Source organism: Protopterus annectens, chromosome 1.part0 (genome assembly GCF_019279795.1).
Source record: "Protopterus annectens isolate FY-2018-M chromosome 1.part0, PAN1.0, whole genome shotgun sequence".
NCBI lineage: Eukaryota > Metazoa > Chordata > Ceratodontiformes > Protopteridae > Protopterus > Protopterus annectens.
Genome location: NC_056725.1, coordinates 1,564,289,597 through 1,564,304,043, shown reverse-complemented (window position 1 = coordinate 1,564,304,043; position 14,447 = coordinate 1,564,289,597). Strand labels below are relative to the sequence as shown.

The following is a 14,447-nucleotide window of genomic DNA, read 5'->3' as shown; positions in this document are numbered from 1 at the left end:
AGTCACACTGATTCCATTTCTACTTTTGACATAAAATACTGGACTCTATCCAGGTACCATTACAATTTGATCCAGCATATTCGGGCAAATACACAGTTACAAAAAGCTGCTAACAAAGCAAGAGATATTTCTGTTGTAGTCAGGGCTGATGTTAGGATTTTTGGGCCTCCCAGCAAGTGTCAGTCTGGGTGGTCCATAGACACTTCCATTGTAAGTGTCACCCTGTAATTGCCACCCTCCTACACAACATTTCAGTTCATGCTACAAACTTTAGGAATAGTAGGCACAGACTGAATGGAAGTTACAGTGCTCTGACATTATGACAAACCTGCTGGCGAACAGCAAGTTGGCCCATGCCATAGAGGGGCATTCACAGTGACTGACATTTAGTTATAATAATGCTACATTACAGCAACCTTCTGTACAGGACCAGCTTTAAGTGAAATGATGCCTTTGGTAAAAACCTCCTTGGCATTCCCCCCACTGCCTACTGCTCCTCCCAGCACACATCTCCAGTTCTCTCCCCATGTTTTCCCCCATCCTCCTGGCCTCCCAACACCTTCAGTTTTTTTTTTCAGGAGCTAAGGCTTTCTAGAATCATGAGTAAGGAAAGAAATTCTGTGTTACGGTTTACATTCACTTTTCTTTGCATCCTTTCAACACAACCTAATTGGTCAAGACTACACAGCAATAACTGTAGGAAATAACAGAATAAAGTTAGGGGGCTGGGGGGTCACCAGGCTCCAAGAAGCAACAGGGTTATAGATACTCTGACATGTTTTAGAGTATTTTCCAAGTTTTTGATCCATTACAATCATGAGCATGAAATGAAATTCAGCATTATTTTTTTTCAAAGAAGAATTAAGCTGTGTTCAAGGTTTAATGTCCAACAAAATGGTAGCTCACAATAACCTGACAAGACAAATGTTTGAGAGGACCTGTAAACCTTGTCTAAAAATACTGCATGGCTGTTTACCCTTCCCCCAAAAAAGACAGTCCTTTTCTGTATCCCTCTGGAGTTAGACTAAAATAAAAGAGAAGGCACAAGTAGCTACAATCATGTATTTCAAGTGACTGCTGTCACATATATACACAGCATGCCCCCCCACCTGTAACCCCAACAGGTAACCACCTTCTGTGTACCACTCTGGTGTCAGGCTGCAACAAAACTATAAAAGGCAACAAATAAAACACAGTAACATATTTTAACTTTTTGTGGAAAAACACATACAAGCCTCCTTACTCATACCCCAAAGGACACACACATTGTATGCTCACCTTTATAGAAACTGAAAGAACACCAGTTCACCTACAGCATGTCTTTGTGGTGCTGGAGGAAAACAGAGTATATAGGTTAACTCATACAGAGACAGGAGTGCATGCAGACCCCGCATAAAAAAGGCAGAACCAAAACTCATGCTGAGCAACTGTAAAATAGCAATAATACTCACTGTGATACTGTGCCAATGAACAGTTGATTTCATACACATCATGCTCCTGCTATACAACCCCAAATATCCACCTGTCATGTGCAAGGCTTTTATTTGTGATGGTCAACTTGTTACTCTTAAATATACTGCAACCACTCTCCCATCCATGCGCGTGTGCGCGCACACAAACACACACACACACACAAACACAAACAAGCAAAAAGGCAATGTTGATGTCTGTGGCAGAAAATGAAAGAAATTCAGACCTACAAGCAAAGGCAGTAGAATATCAAAATTTATTAAGGCTATCACCACCTCATGACTAATTCCTTGGAACACAAGACTTGAATAATTTGATGGCCAAATTACCCAAAACAACATTAATTATGACTTCACACACATGTATTCATTGGACAATGACAGTATGTTAATGCCTAAGCTGAAATCCCCATTAAACCCAAAACATTTCTTCTTCTTGTGATTAGTGCTTACAAGTTGGTATTAGGCTATTCACCCTAGGGCCTATACAAGCCTAGCCATAACAATTCCTTGGCTATGTCTTCCCACAACATTTACTTCTGTCTTCCCACAACATTTACTTCCCTGGACCCCTGTCTAGTAGGGAAAGAAGCCACTGGCCCTGATGAGATTTGAACTCATGATGGCTGGTTTACAAGGCCAGTACTCTAACCCCTGAGCTACAGAGCCAGACTTCTTCTGTTTTCTTCTGGTGAGAGAAGGAGCACAGAACATTATTTCCTGGAGACTACTGATTACCAGAAACCCTAATAACTGCTTCATAGGTGACAGCTTGACATTTGTGCTTATATTCTACTCTTGGTGAGAGAAGGAGCAGAGTGCATTGACTCCTAACTGTTTCTGGTTAGACAGTCAGTGTCTGTCCTTAATGCTCCTGATTAGTCTGGTTGCTGTTCAAGGCATCTACCTGGAAAAGGCTACAACAAGCCTACAGACCCTTGCATCATCTGGGACAAGACAGTGGATTATCAAACAGGATGTGGCCTGCTTCTCATCTAGGGACTGGTACTAATGTTTTGTTTCTGGTGAGAAAAGAAGCAAGGAACATTGTATTCCAGCAGAGTGAAGGTGAGTTGAGACCAGCACTTGTAGTAGCCAGGCAATAGCCATTCATGTGACTCCCCTCTTTTCATTAATCTTGACAAGCTAATTCTTTGTTTACAGTAGGCACTGCTTGAATTGCTTCTGTCTTCAGAATATTTGCCTAAATACTTCATCCTTAAATTTTTAGGGTCTACCTATTAGTTTCTCCTTAAGTATTTGGCAGTGCCCTGTACAGAAACAGACAACTTGAGTGACATTTTTCCTGTAAAAGCACCACTGAAATTTCACCAATACCTAGTTGCACACAGGACAACTAGTTTGCAGTGACAAGCACTGTCCCCAGAGTTGCAAATCTGACTGACACTCTAGACACTGCTTTATATTCTCACTCCAACAGTCTAATCAATAAAAAGGGTCTGTTGCCACAAATATGAACTTTCCCACTGCGTCTGTTACCAGCTTGGTGGATATGGACATTCTGAGGCAATGTAGAAATTGCCTATGTTTACTGGCATCAAGTTAATTCTCAAACAAACTGAGATGGCATGTGAGAGATGCATTTACACAATGTCACTGGAGGTAAAGCTCTCACACAAAAGCACTGCTAATGTCACTAAGGTTGTAAGTGGTACACATGCTGCACCCATCACACACAATTCAAAGCAGACATATAGACATACATATGCTCAGGCACTTAAATATAACCTTCCTAAACCCCAAAGAGCTCCTAGATGAAGTACACATAAATACCCTCAGCAGCCCCAAATGCACTCTGTCAAAACAATACCCACATCAACACATAGATCCACATCTCATGGAGCCTCTACTGCTAAGCCCATAAGGTAAGCCACCACACAATCCAATATTCTGGTCATTGGAGACTCCATTGTGAGACACACTGAAGTCCCTCTCTCCAGGCTTGGTAAGGAGAAAGTCAAGGTCATTTGCTTATCAGAGGCTAGGATCTGCCACATTACGCACACACTCAGGTCATTGGACCACAAGTACCAGTATGACTCAGTCATAGTCCATGTGGGAGTAAATGACCTGAGATGGACCTCCCTAGACTTTATGAAGAGAGACATCATAGAGATCTTGGAATATGTGTCTCAGGCTGGTATGAGCATTGAGGAGCATTGTACCTAGTCCAACAATATGACTGACTTTAATAATTGGCTTAGCTTCTGGTGTCATTCTAAAGGGGTGCAATATTTGCCAGCATGGAAGGAGATGGTCAACAGACCACTCTGCTTTGTCAGGGATGGTTTGCACCTCTCTCCTCTAGGCTTTCAAATATTACATAAAAAGTTGTCTTCCCCAATAGTGCCTTTTTTACGCAATACCAAACTGAAAGTACTTCTGACATAGCAAATCAAAACCAAGAAAATTTAAAGGTATTACTCCTCAATGCTAGTAGTCTGAACAAAGAACTCCATTCCCTAGAAGCTCTCTTCACCCTAGAGAATGCTGACATCAGTGCAATCATGGAGACATGGTTTGAAGATGTGGAGAACACACCAACAGTGCAAGGTTATGCCTTCCACACATTTAGACCAGGTACTACACAGACAGGGATTAAAGGTGGAAGTGTCTTGATTTACATCAAAAATAAATATACCTCAAAGCTGGTCAAACAGGACCATGCACTGGAGCTACTCCATGTTCAAATCACCATAGACAAAATCCAATACCACTTCCTTGCAAGCTATAGGTCCCCCTCTATGACCCAGGAAACCCATGCCATGTATTTAAACTTATTCAAAACACTCCCCATCCAACCCTATACCATATTCATGGGCACAGTTAATTACCCCACTATTAACTGGGAATACTATATGACACCAAACATGCAGGCACAGAAATTCCTGGATTTTGTAAGCACAAACTCCATGGAACAGATTGTCAATACACCAAGCAGGGTTGCAGCAATACTGGATCTGGTCCTCACTAATATGGAAGACTGCTGCACACCCCCTATTGTAATGTCATCCCTGGTAAGGTCAGACCACAAAATGGTCTCCTTTGAAGTAAAAATAAAACCTAGTCCCCCAGCTAAACCTGGAATAGTCAGGAACTACTTTAAGACTAACTTTCTGCTACTAAGTGATAACCTGGCAAAATTCCAAGCCCCCATAAACCCTTAGAACATTGCTGCCTATCCAGAACTGTTCACAGATGCCCTGTACAAACATGTTAATAGCTGCATAGAGGCAGTTGTACCCACTAGATAGAAGTACAGAACTAACTCAAAAAAAAAAAACACCCTGCTGGAATCACAACATCAGTAAGCTGTATAACATAAGGAAGAAAATCATGGCAGAAATTGGGAGGTGTAGCACCCAACAGGATAAATGCACTCTTATTAAACTAAACAAAAAACTCAGAGGACAAATAAAGTCTAGCAAAGCCAAATTTGAAGTAAATTTGGCCTCCCAGGCCAAGGACAAACACAAGGCATTCTTTAGCTCTGTCTGCAACCTCAAAGGCAATACACAATTGTGTGCAAAGGTCATTGTAAATGGAGCCACCTACACTGAGTCAGAAGATATAGCAAACTTACTGGCTGATAAATTCAACTCCAACGTTACCCCTCTCTTCCCCTCAACCTTACCTCGGGAAATACCATCAAGTATAACTCTCCCTGCTATCACGAGGGAACAGGTCTTTAATGCTCTGTCTAAGCCCAAAAACATTGCATCAATGGGCCAGACAATATCCCAGGATGCCTTTTAAATAGCAAGACACATGACCTATCAGGATCTCTGGAATTGCTAGTTAACTGTAGTCTCCAAACAGGCTTCGTGCCTCATGAATGGAGAACAGCAACTGTCATCCCTCTGCACAAAGGTGGGCCATCTACAGACCCTGGAAACTATAGACCTATAAGTCTCATTAGTCTTATATGTAAAGCCATGGAAAGAATTATCGTGGAAATGATCAATAGAGATATAGTAAACCTCCAGTCACTGGACCCAACCCAGCTTGGTTTCATCAAGGTCAGTTCATTCCTACTCAACTTGGTGGACTTCTTTGAGAAGGTCACCAAAGCAAAGGATGTTGGCAAAATAGTTCACACTGCCTGCCTTGACCTGGTCAAGGCATTTGACACAATATCCCACTCAGGCAATTTTGACAAACCCAGAAGGTTAGGTACAAACCTATATGTCATCCAGTGGATAGCCAACTGGCTTGCAGATAGGACCCAGGAAGTTAGAACTGGGGAGTCCACCTCTACAAAGAGGCCAATCAGAAGTTGAGTCCCTCAGAGATTAGTCCTTGGACCACTCCTTTTTGGCATTTACTTCTCTGAAGTCAAGGTCAATGTCAGTGGTCTCTGGCTGACTAAATTTGCAAATGATAATTAGCTAGGCTTAAAATGGCTCACAAGGGCAGTTAGCTTAGTACTAAACTATGAACCTATGAAACTATGATTGCAAATAAGGAGCTTTCATTGAATCCCACTTGGACACAAATATCCTCCAGGATGGGCTGACACAGACAAACAACTAATGTCAGAGCCATGGACAAAAACTAAATGCCAAGAAATGCATAATAGTATCCTTCAGGAAGTCATCCACCCCTGGTAACTATCATATTGACAACACACCCTATAGAGTTGACCCAGTAGTCAGGGATTAAGGACACACATAGACAGTAATCTAGCCTCTGGCTATCAAGCCTCTATAGCAGTGAGGAAATCATTCTATGTTGTACAACTTATAAACAAATGTACGGCATCTAAGTCGAAGGAAGCCATTGTTCCACTGTATTCGGCATTCATCAGATCTATTATTAAGTACAGTGGTCCCTTTGGTATGTACCTAACCAGGCATATCCAACAATTGGAATGTCCACAGAGGTTCCTCACTAAAGGAATACAGGGCATAAGTAATATGCCCTATGCAGACCACCTCAATGCCCTATCCCTGTATTTTGCCTCATACAGGCTTTTGAGGGGACATCTCTACCTGGCATACAGGGCATTGTCAGATCCCACTCTAATGGACCTCCTGCATATCCGCAAAACAAACAGAACCAGAATTACCCATTCTAAAGGCTTATACCTTGCCTGTGATATAAATAGGACCTGCTGGAGAGACAGGTATGTATCCCATAGGCTACCCCATCTCTAGAACAGGCTCCACATGTATGTGAAGCAGAGTTCCTCCCTAAGCCAATTCAAGCGCAATTTGGACAATGGGATGGGGAACAGGAAATTCATCCTTGGTTTGGCACCTATGTCTCTAATGGACACAGACAGTCTGTAAATGGTTAATCTCCTAGGCCCTGCTTGTAAATGTTTCACCTCCCAAGCCCCTGCCAGAACTTGTCAGAGATTTAGAATGCATGGTTAGACTTAAAAAAGCCCTTGTGGTCGTTAGCCTAGTAAACACCTTGAACCTATGAACCTATTAAAGCAAAACATAACTCAGTGTCTTTTTTCCCCTTAAAACTTGTAGCATTTCTCCTGCAAATACTTCTGAGTTTAGGGACCTTTTAGGAGCAAACCCTCATCACTTACTTCATAAACCAAATAAATTCCTCTGTTATCCTTCTCTTCTGAAGGTTCCCACTGATACAGCTGCTGCCTATGCCTTTGACTTCTACTCCCTCTTACATAGCTGTATTAATAAAGCAGTCTGTAGCAACATCATAATGAGACATTTAAAAATACCCCCTTGTGGCAGAATACATGTGCTATATTTATCTATATAGAGATATCTATATATGGTTTACAATCAAAACCTTGAAGTGCGTTCAATCAAATGGTCATGTCGCCCGAGCCACAATGCTGAAAATAAGAATGTCTTTTCTCTCCCTTTGCTGAACTGTGTTAATATCAACAGTTCCACATTCACTGTTATGGAAATGTGTCTGTTGGATTAAATGTGCCATTCAATGTTCGGTGATACGGTTTGCTGAGTTTTTGTTCAATGATTAGCCGCTTTGAAAACTGCCTTTCGATGCTACTTGTAACTAACATAAACATAAAATAGATACTTCACACTTCCAAAATGCAAGAAAATACATCAGGTTGTTACAGAGGTTAATGAGTATATCTGTTCTAACTGCACCATACAACAATCCTGGGTTTGCTCTCCCAACCTCCATTTGTTTACTGTGTGATTCTGAGCAAGTCAGTGCTTTGGATCCATGTTGATCTACACAGAATAACAAATGTGTTTATTATCGTCAGTGGTTTAATATTTTCATACCCCTAAACGCTCACATTTGTCTTGTCTGCCTCATTTAATTTCTAAATTGTTTGAAGGTCAAGTAGCATGCTTTTTTCACTTTTTTTTCATTTATGCAACTCCCACCCTAGCAGAGCTTGTACAGACAACCCCTCAGCTGCTCCTTCAGAAAAAGTAAGTCTATTCTAGATCATGAAAAAGTCCATCAATAAACACAGTCCAAAGTTTTTGGGCTATGTGAGAGATTCACTTTTCCTTCTAATGGTGCCTGTACCTGTATTCCCTTCTTCCTTATATATCGTCCTTGTATCTATTGTGATTGTTTCATACAGGTTACCACAGTGTTTCTGAAATGGCTATCATTTCTGGGGATGTACAGACTTGTTTCAAGGGAGGTTTGGCATGTCTTAAAATTTTGTGTAATTAAAAACTTATTTATATGCTAGCCTACTTATCTCAGGGAGAAGGGAGGGCTACTAGTTATCACTGAAGACCATGGACTTCTGTCCAATAAGATATGCTTGAAATTTGCACCTTGGGTATTGGGTAAGATAGTGAATAAGGTATAGTGAAATGTCCACCACACTCTCATCATGCTGTCAAAATACTAGGTTGCCATATCTTTCCAGCATGGTCTCTGGGTAAGTAAATATGGATCTCTTGACTTGTATGGCCCTAATTCATGAGTAAGCCAAACAGGCACCATAGGTATCCAGGTATGTGTGTCCGCACCCGTGTGTGTGTGTGTGTGTGTGTGTGTGTGTGTGTGTGTGTGTGTGTGTGTGTGTGTGTGTGTGTGTGTGTCATTTTTCTATATGGAGGTCCACATTCTCTTTCTGATATCTAGTGGAGGTTCCAGGCCTTTTCTGTGTTTTTAGGGAAACTCATTGTTGCAGAAATAACAAGTCTAAAATCCAATGGTTTACTGTATCTCTAAGATTTCTCTGATCATAGCATTACCCAGTTTCTTCCTCCAGCCTGTATTTACTCTGCTTCTCTTACATTTGAAATTATATACAGCTCATATGCATAGGAGAAAAGTTGATCTGAATGTTTTACCCACAGTAAGGTCCTCTCTTAATCTTAAATCAGTAATAGATAGTTATTCAGCTCTGAAATGAATAAGTACAAATTAACAATGTGAATGTGTATCCCTCTCTGCCCTTCTAGAGAACGACTGTGATAGCTGCTCAGTTACTTCCTTATGGTCCTTTAAATGATCCAAGGCCCCACTAGTCTTAATCTGTGGCTATTCTATTTCCCATTTAAAAGAGCATTTATATGTTAACTGGGTAGCCATTCTTTCATGTTAACATCCCTTTCCTGTTCTTCAAATACTTTGGTACTATGAAGTATCCATGCCTTTTTAGTTTTAGGATTTCCTGTATTCTCAAAACAGCAAGAGTTAACCAGTGCTTCTGGTTCAATACATATTGTAAGGCGAGCATGAGGCTTAGCTATTTGGTTTAGTAGAGACTGAAAGCTACTGGGTTTCACAAGCTATTTGAACACTCTTGTCTATTTAAGAAAGATGTGTGATTTGGAAAGTATAACTGACATATCAGAAGTGCTCAAGACATACCTCACAACCACTTAGCACAAGAAATCTTAACAAAACCAAAAATAGTGGGAGTGCAAAGGCCCACAATCGTGGACATATTTCAAATATTTCTTTCACAAACTCTGTGAAGGATATGATGCCCAAAACTCAATGTCAGTCTTTCTTTAGTGACTTCATTCCTCAATGATTTGCAAGAAAGCCATGGACAGAATAAGGAATAGACCAAACATATCAGACAAAAATCTGGACATTCTGCAAAAATTTGGCCAATTGAGTGGTATGGTTCAAGGCCAGTTAACATATAAATGCTATTTTTGTCAGTCAGAACTCAAGAAGGTAATTACCTCCTCAACTTTTATTACAAATTTGCCTTGGATTCCATCAGCTAAGGGCCTGGAAAATACATTGTGGGTGCATTTTTTAAAACTTCAGTTACTCAATCCATTTGTATGCTGTTGTTTATGCAGCCATGCCCCATCTATTGTGCATTTCCCAGCATTTAATACTAAGTGAATGTTATTTTGGTCTTCAGTTTTAAATCAGGTTGTTTCCAGTCACAGAAGTAAAAAGGAGCCATCTTAATTTCAAACAAGGGGCCCTGAGTGAATGGTCTTCTACAAATTACTTTTCTGTTAGTGGCTTTCTCTTTTACTGCCAACTTTTCTATGTAAATTCTTAAGTTCTCTTCTTTTAAAAAAATAAGAAATTTCATAGGTAGAAACATGTTGTGGTGATACGTTTACCTAAAAATTCTGTAACTAAAATCCCACAGAATTTCAGTACAATTTATATATTATTTGCTTTTGTCAATATCTTATCTTAGACACACTACTTTCATAGACACACACACACACACACACACACACACACACACACACACACGCACACATATATATATATTAGCCTGTAAACTGATATTCACATCACAACACTTAGAAGATCCTTATAAATGTTTGACAGTATGTTATCAAACATATTGAATGACTTTTGTTTTTGTTGTGGACCTATCACCTATTTGAAGACTTCCTCAGTTTCAGAGCGCACAGGGTCTGTATTGACCATGCAAACATGGAAATGCATACTCTCAAAGTAGGAGTTACTCACGTGTTACTACACAGACCCTTCCCATTTTCACTCCTTTGTCAACAATGCTTTATTCTGATGACTAGAATGCATTTCTCAGGGGGATAATGTTTGTGGCATTAGTTCCTCCATATAATCCAACTTTCATAAAAATATATATATATTTTCTTTATTTAGAACAGCTACAAATAAATAAATACATAAATAAAGTGTCACTGAGCAGATACATTACTTTAATTACCATGATGCCTTGTTAGACTCTGGTCTTAATTTCACTCAGTGCAGATTAGTTTTATAAATGCTAAAGCTTAGACAAAACTAAATGCATTTAGCGCTATGTGACTTTTCTCTTCCAAACTGAATGAATCTATCAGAAAAATCTGCCTTTCCTAAAGTTAGAGTAGGCTCTCCTCTTGATTGTTTGGGATTCTCAGTATAATGTACATTGGCTCCAAATATGGTGGTATACATTCTCTAAATGTAATTTCTTCTTAAGTTCCTGTGACCAGAATTGTGCATCTATATCCAAAGTGAAATGGCTATCTATTATAGAAAAAGTTAATAGCTTTTACTCCATAAGACCACCAAATGAAGGTAGTCTGCATTCTCAGACCAAGATATAACACCTGCCTGACCCTTCAGCATGGACTACAATTCTCAATCATAAAAAAAAAAGATAAAGCCTTATTGAAAACAAATTTGTTTTTCTTAGTTTTATGGATGATGATTAGTTTGTCAGTCAGATTCTAATGCCTAAGCTTGAGTACTTATTCTGCATTTTGTCTTCACAGAGTATTACTCCTTCAGTATTCTGTAAGTTGTATTACTTTATTGTAGTATTAGCTCAGTATACTTGGCACATGTACCTGCCTGCTCTGTTATATGTGTTATATAGTATTTAAGTTTACGCATGTGCTGTTTATATGAGGCACTTGGTGATGTACTCTTCTTTTTATGCTATTTTTGTCTTCCCTAGGACCTGTTCCCCGATTGAAGTGACATTTAAAAAAACAACCCTCCACCACCACCACCACCTAGTTAACAAGAAAGTCAACAACCAACGAAACAAGTATATTAATGAAAGCATAAAAAAAATCAATAAATAAATAAATGTTTAAGAACCCCACTACCTGCTATGGGTTCTGCCAGGATTAACTCATTTGTTGATTCTGCTAGAGCAACATTCTGTATGTGTAAGAAAGAGATACACAGCATTTATGAAGAACATTTACGTTTCAAAGAGTACTAGAACACTTTTTAAGAATCTACCCATTTGTGATGGCATTGTTTTGCAGCCTACTTCATGGTTCACATTTCCTTACAAAATGTTTTAATAGTCCCCTTGCCACCAGTTACAATAGCATTATTTACTTAATGATGCATTTTTGTCAGATTTCTCATATTTAACTGGACACTGCATCAGATTTGGTAGTTCGATATTTTTAACATTTCTCTTGTCGTGCTTGGCATGTTTCATTGGTTGTGGATAGTTTATGAACATGATATTATTATTCTGTTGCTCAGTACTTACAATAAGTATACAGATAGGTACCCATACTGGAGCAGATGCCAGAAGGACTTGGGCATGGAGTAACACACCAGAGACTAAATCAGTGCTGAAGCCCTTTGAAATTAACACATTTTTCAATGAGTCAAAATCACCACCTGTATGTGGAACTAGGTGCTGCAGACAGTACTTGGTGGGGAAGACAGATTGCCTTCAGTACCTAGTTCTACATCCAGATGGAGCTATGCTGGAAGCTTTAGGAGTCAAGAAGTATGCGTGAGACTGACCATGTGAACAAATGTGTGTAGTACAAGTCATCGACTAAATTCCTCTAGGGATGGCTCACTTTATACATAATCATCATTCACCCCCATTTTTCCATTTTATTTTTCCTAAATGGTGTCAAGGTTTTGTCAACTGTCACACTCTCTGTCAATATTCAATGTTACTCTCCTACCTTCTTTGGCAGTCATGCCTGATTATCACAAATCTTCTTTTACATAATCTAATCCATCTTTCTTTACATTGGATGCCCTCATTTCCTCATGTCTTCATGTATGTCCCAACTCTTCTTCATCAGACTGTCTTCTGCTCTCCTACACATGTGGCTGGACCACCTTAATCTTTTTTCTTTCCGCTTTCTGTAATTGGAGCTACTTGGGCTTCTGTTCTGATGTCCTCATTTCTTCATCAGTCCTATAGTTTGCATCCTACTAACTGTATCAAGCACTTCATCTCCCACATCTCTTGCTTCCTCAACTGCTCTACCTTCACTGTCCAGATTTCTGTGCAATATAGTAGTACTGACTGGGTATTGCCCCACTGATTCTAGCTTTGACCTCTTCATTCAGACTTCTCTTCAACCACCCCTACCACATACTTGAAGCTGTTAACCTGTTCCACTATTTTCTCTTCTATCTTAATTCTTAGGTTCTTTTGATTTACTCTATATGCTGCCATTATAACTATCTTATCTATACTCAGTTTCATCTCACATGCCTTCAGCTTTGCATTCCATTCCCCATCATTTGCTGAATTTCTTGTTTAGAATCTGCCTGCAATGCCACATCGTTTATATACAGCAGCTTTGTCTATCTGTTTCCTCTAACCTGTTTGTGACACAAGTACGATGGGGTGGGAGGATGGCATAATGGTTAAGGTGTTTACCTTGCAGACACAAAGTGCAGGATTTGATTCTCACATGGGGTAATTGGCTAGGCTTGAAATTGCCCACAAGGGCAGTTAGCCTAGTACTAACCTATGAACCTATGAATGTAGTCCATTGCCAGTATGAATAGCAGTGGGTTCAGAGCTGAACCCTGATGCACACCCAGTCCCACTGGGTGGAAACCCATATGTGAGTCCGAACACTGTTCGTACTTGTGTCATTGGTCCCTGATCATAGACTGCACTAATTCTACTAATGTTTCTGGGACTTTGAACCACTGTAGCACTGCCCAAATCAGCTTTCATGGAACCTTGTCATATGCTTTCACCAAGTCTAGGAATATGCCGATGGACTCTTTCCTCATCTGTACCTTCTTCTCAACTGTCTCACTCCAAACTGCATCCTGATCTGAATCTGAACTGCTCATCTTCCCTCTTACTTTCTATTACTCTGTTAATTCATGTATCAATTACATTCTCCAGACCTTTCTTGCAATGTCACAGGAGTTTGATACCTCTATACTGCCTACAGCTGCAAGTGCCCACCTTGTTCTTATACACTGGCACTAGTATGCTTATTCTGCAGTCATTTGGAATATGTCTTTTTCTCCATACTGCTTTGCAGTACACTCTAGAGTCATTTCTCCCTTAATTCACAAATCACCTTAAATATATCTGTCATGACCTCATTTGAGCCTATTGCTTTCTGTGACTTCATTTTCCTTAGTGCTGTTCTTACTTCTTGTAGGATGGACTCCTCCTCTTCTCTCATTGCAGGTGGAGTCTGGGGCAGTACAGCTTATGTGGGATTTTCTACATTCAGAACCTGCTGGAAGTATTCTTTCCATCTGCCTTTAATGTCTTGTGATCTGGTGAGATGGTTCCTGGCATCCCTTATAAAGGGTGTCTGATGGCTATCTTCTTTATTTTTCTGTCTTTGCCTTGAAATCTGATACAGTTTATTTGTGTCATCTGCTGAGTCTCTTTCCAGAAGCTTTATGAGTGTCTTTGATGCCTTGTTCCTTGCTACTGCAGCTATTTTCTTAGCCTCTTTCTTAGCTAACTAGTATTCTTTCTTGGCCTGGTCTGTCTTTTTCATCTCCCATTTCTTTCTGCACTCCTTTCTTTTAATGACTTCCTGTAGCTCTACATTCCACCACAAGCTTTCCTTATGTACTTTATTTTCATACCTGGCTCAGATGGATATCTGTTCTATAATACTCTCACATATTCTTTTGATGTGCTGCCATTCTTCTTCATTTCAATCTATTTCTTCTTCTTCTTCCTGAGAAGATAGAGTCGTGAGTATGTCCTTGAATTCTTGTGATTTTCTTCCAGTCAACTTCAAGGTTTTCAGCCTAGTCTCTGTTGACTTTAGAGCTTTCTCTGACTACTGCTTGCAACTGATTGTGGCAACCAGT

General features: G+C 39.9%; 1 non-coding gene across 1 annotated transcript; it reads right to left on the bottom strand.

Annotated features, from left to right (window-relative positions):
- Window positions 1-2,065: 2,065 nt before the first annotated feature.
- On the bottom strand, window positions 2,066-2,138 carry TRNAT-UGU. Its single transcript has one exon. It is a non-coding gene; the product is annotated as a tRNA-Thr (tRNA).
- Between the last annotated feature and the right edge of the window lie 12,309 nt (window positions 2,139-14,447).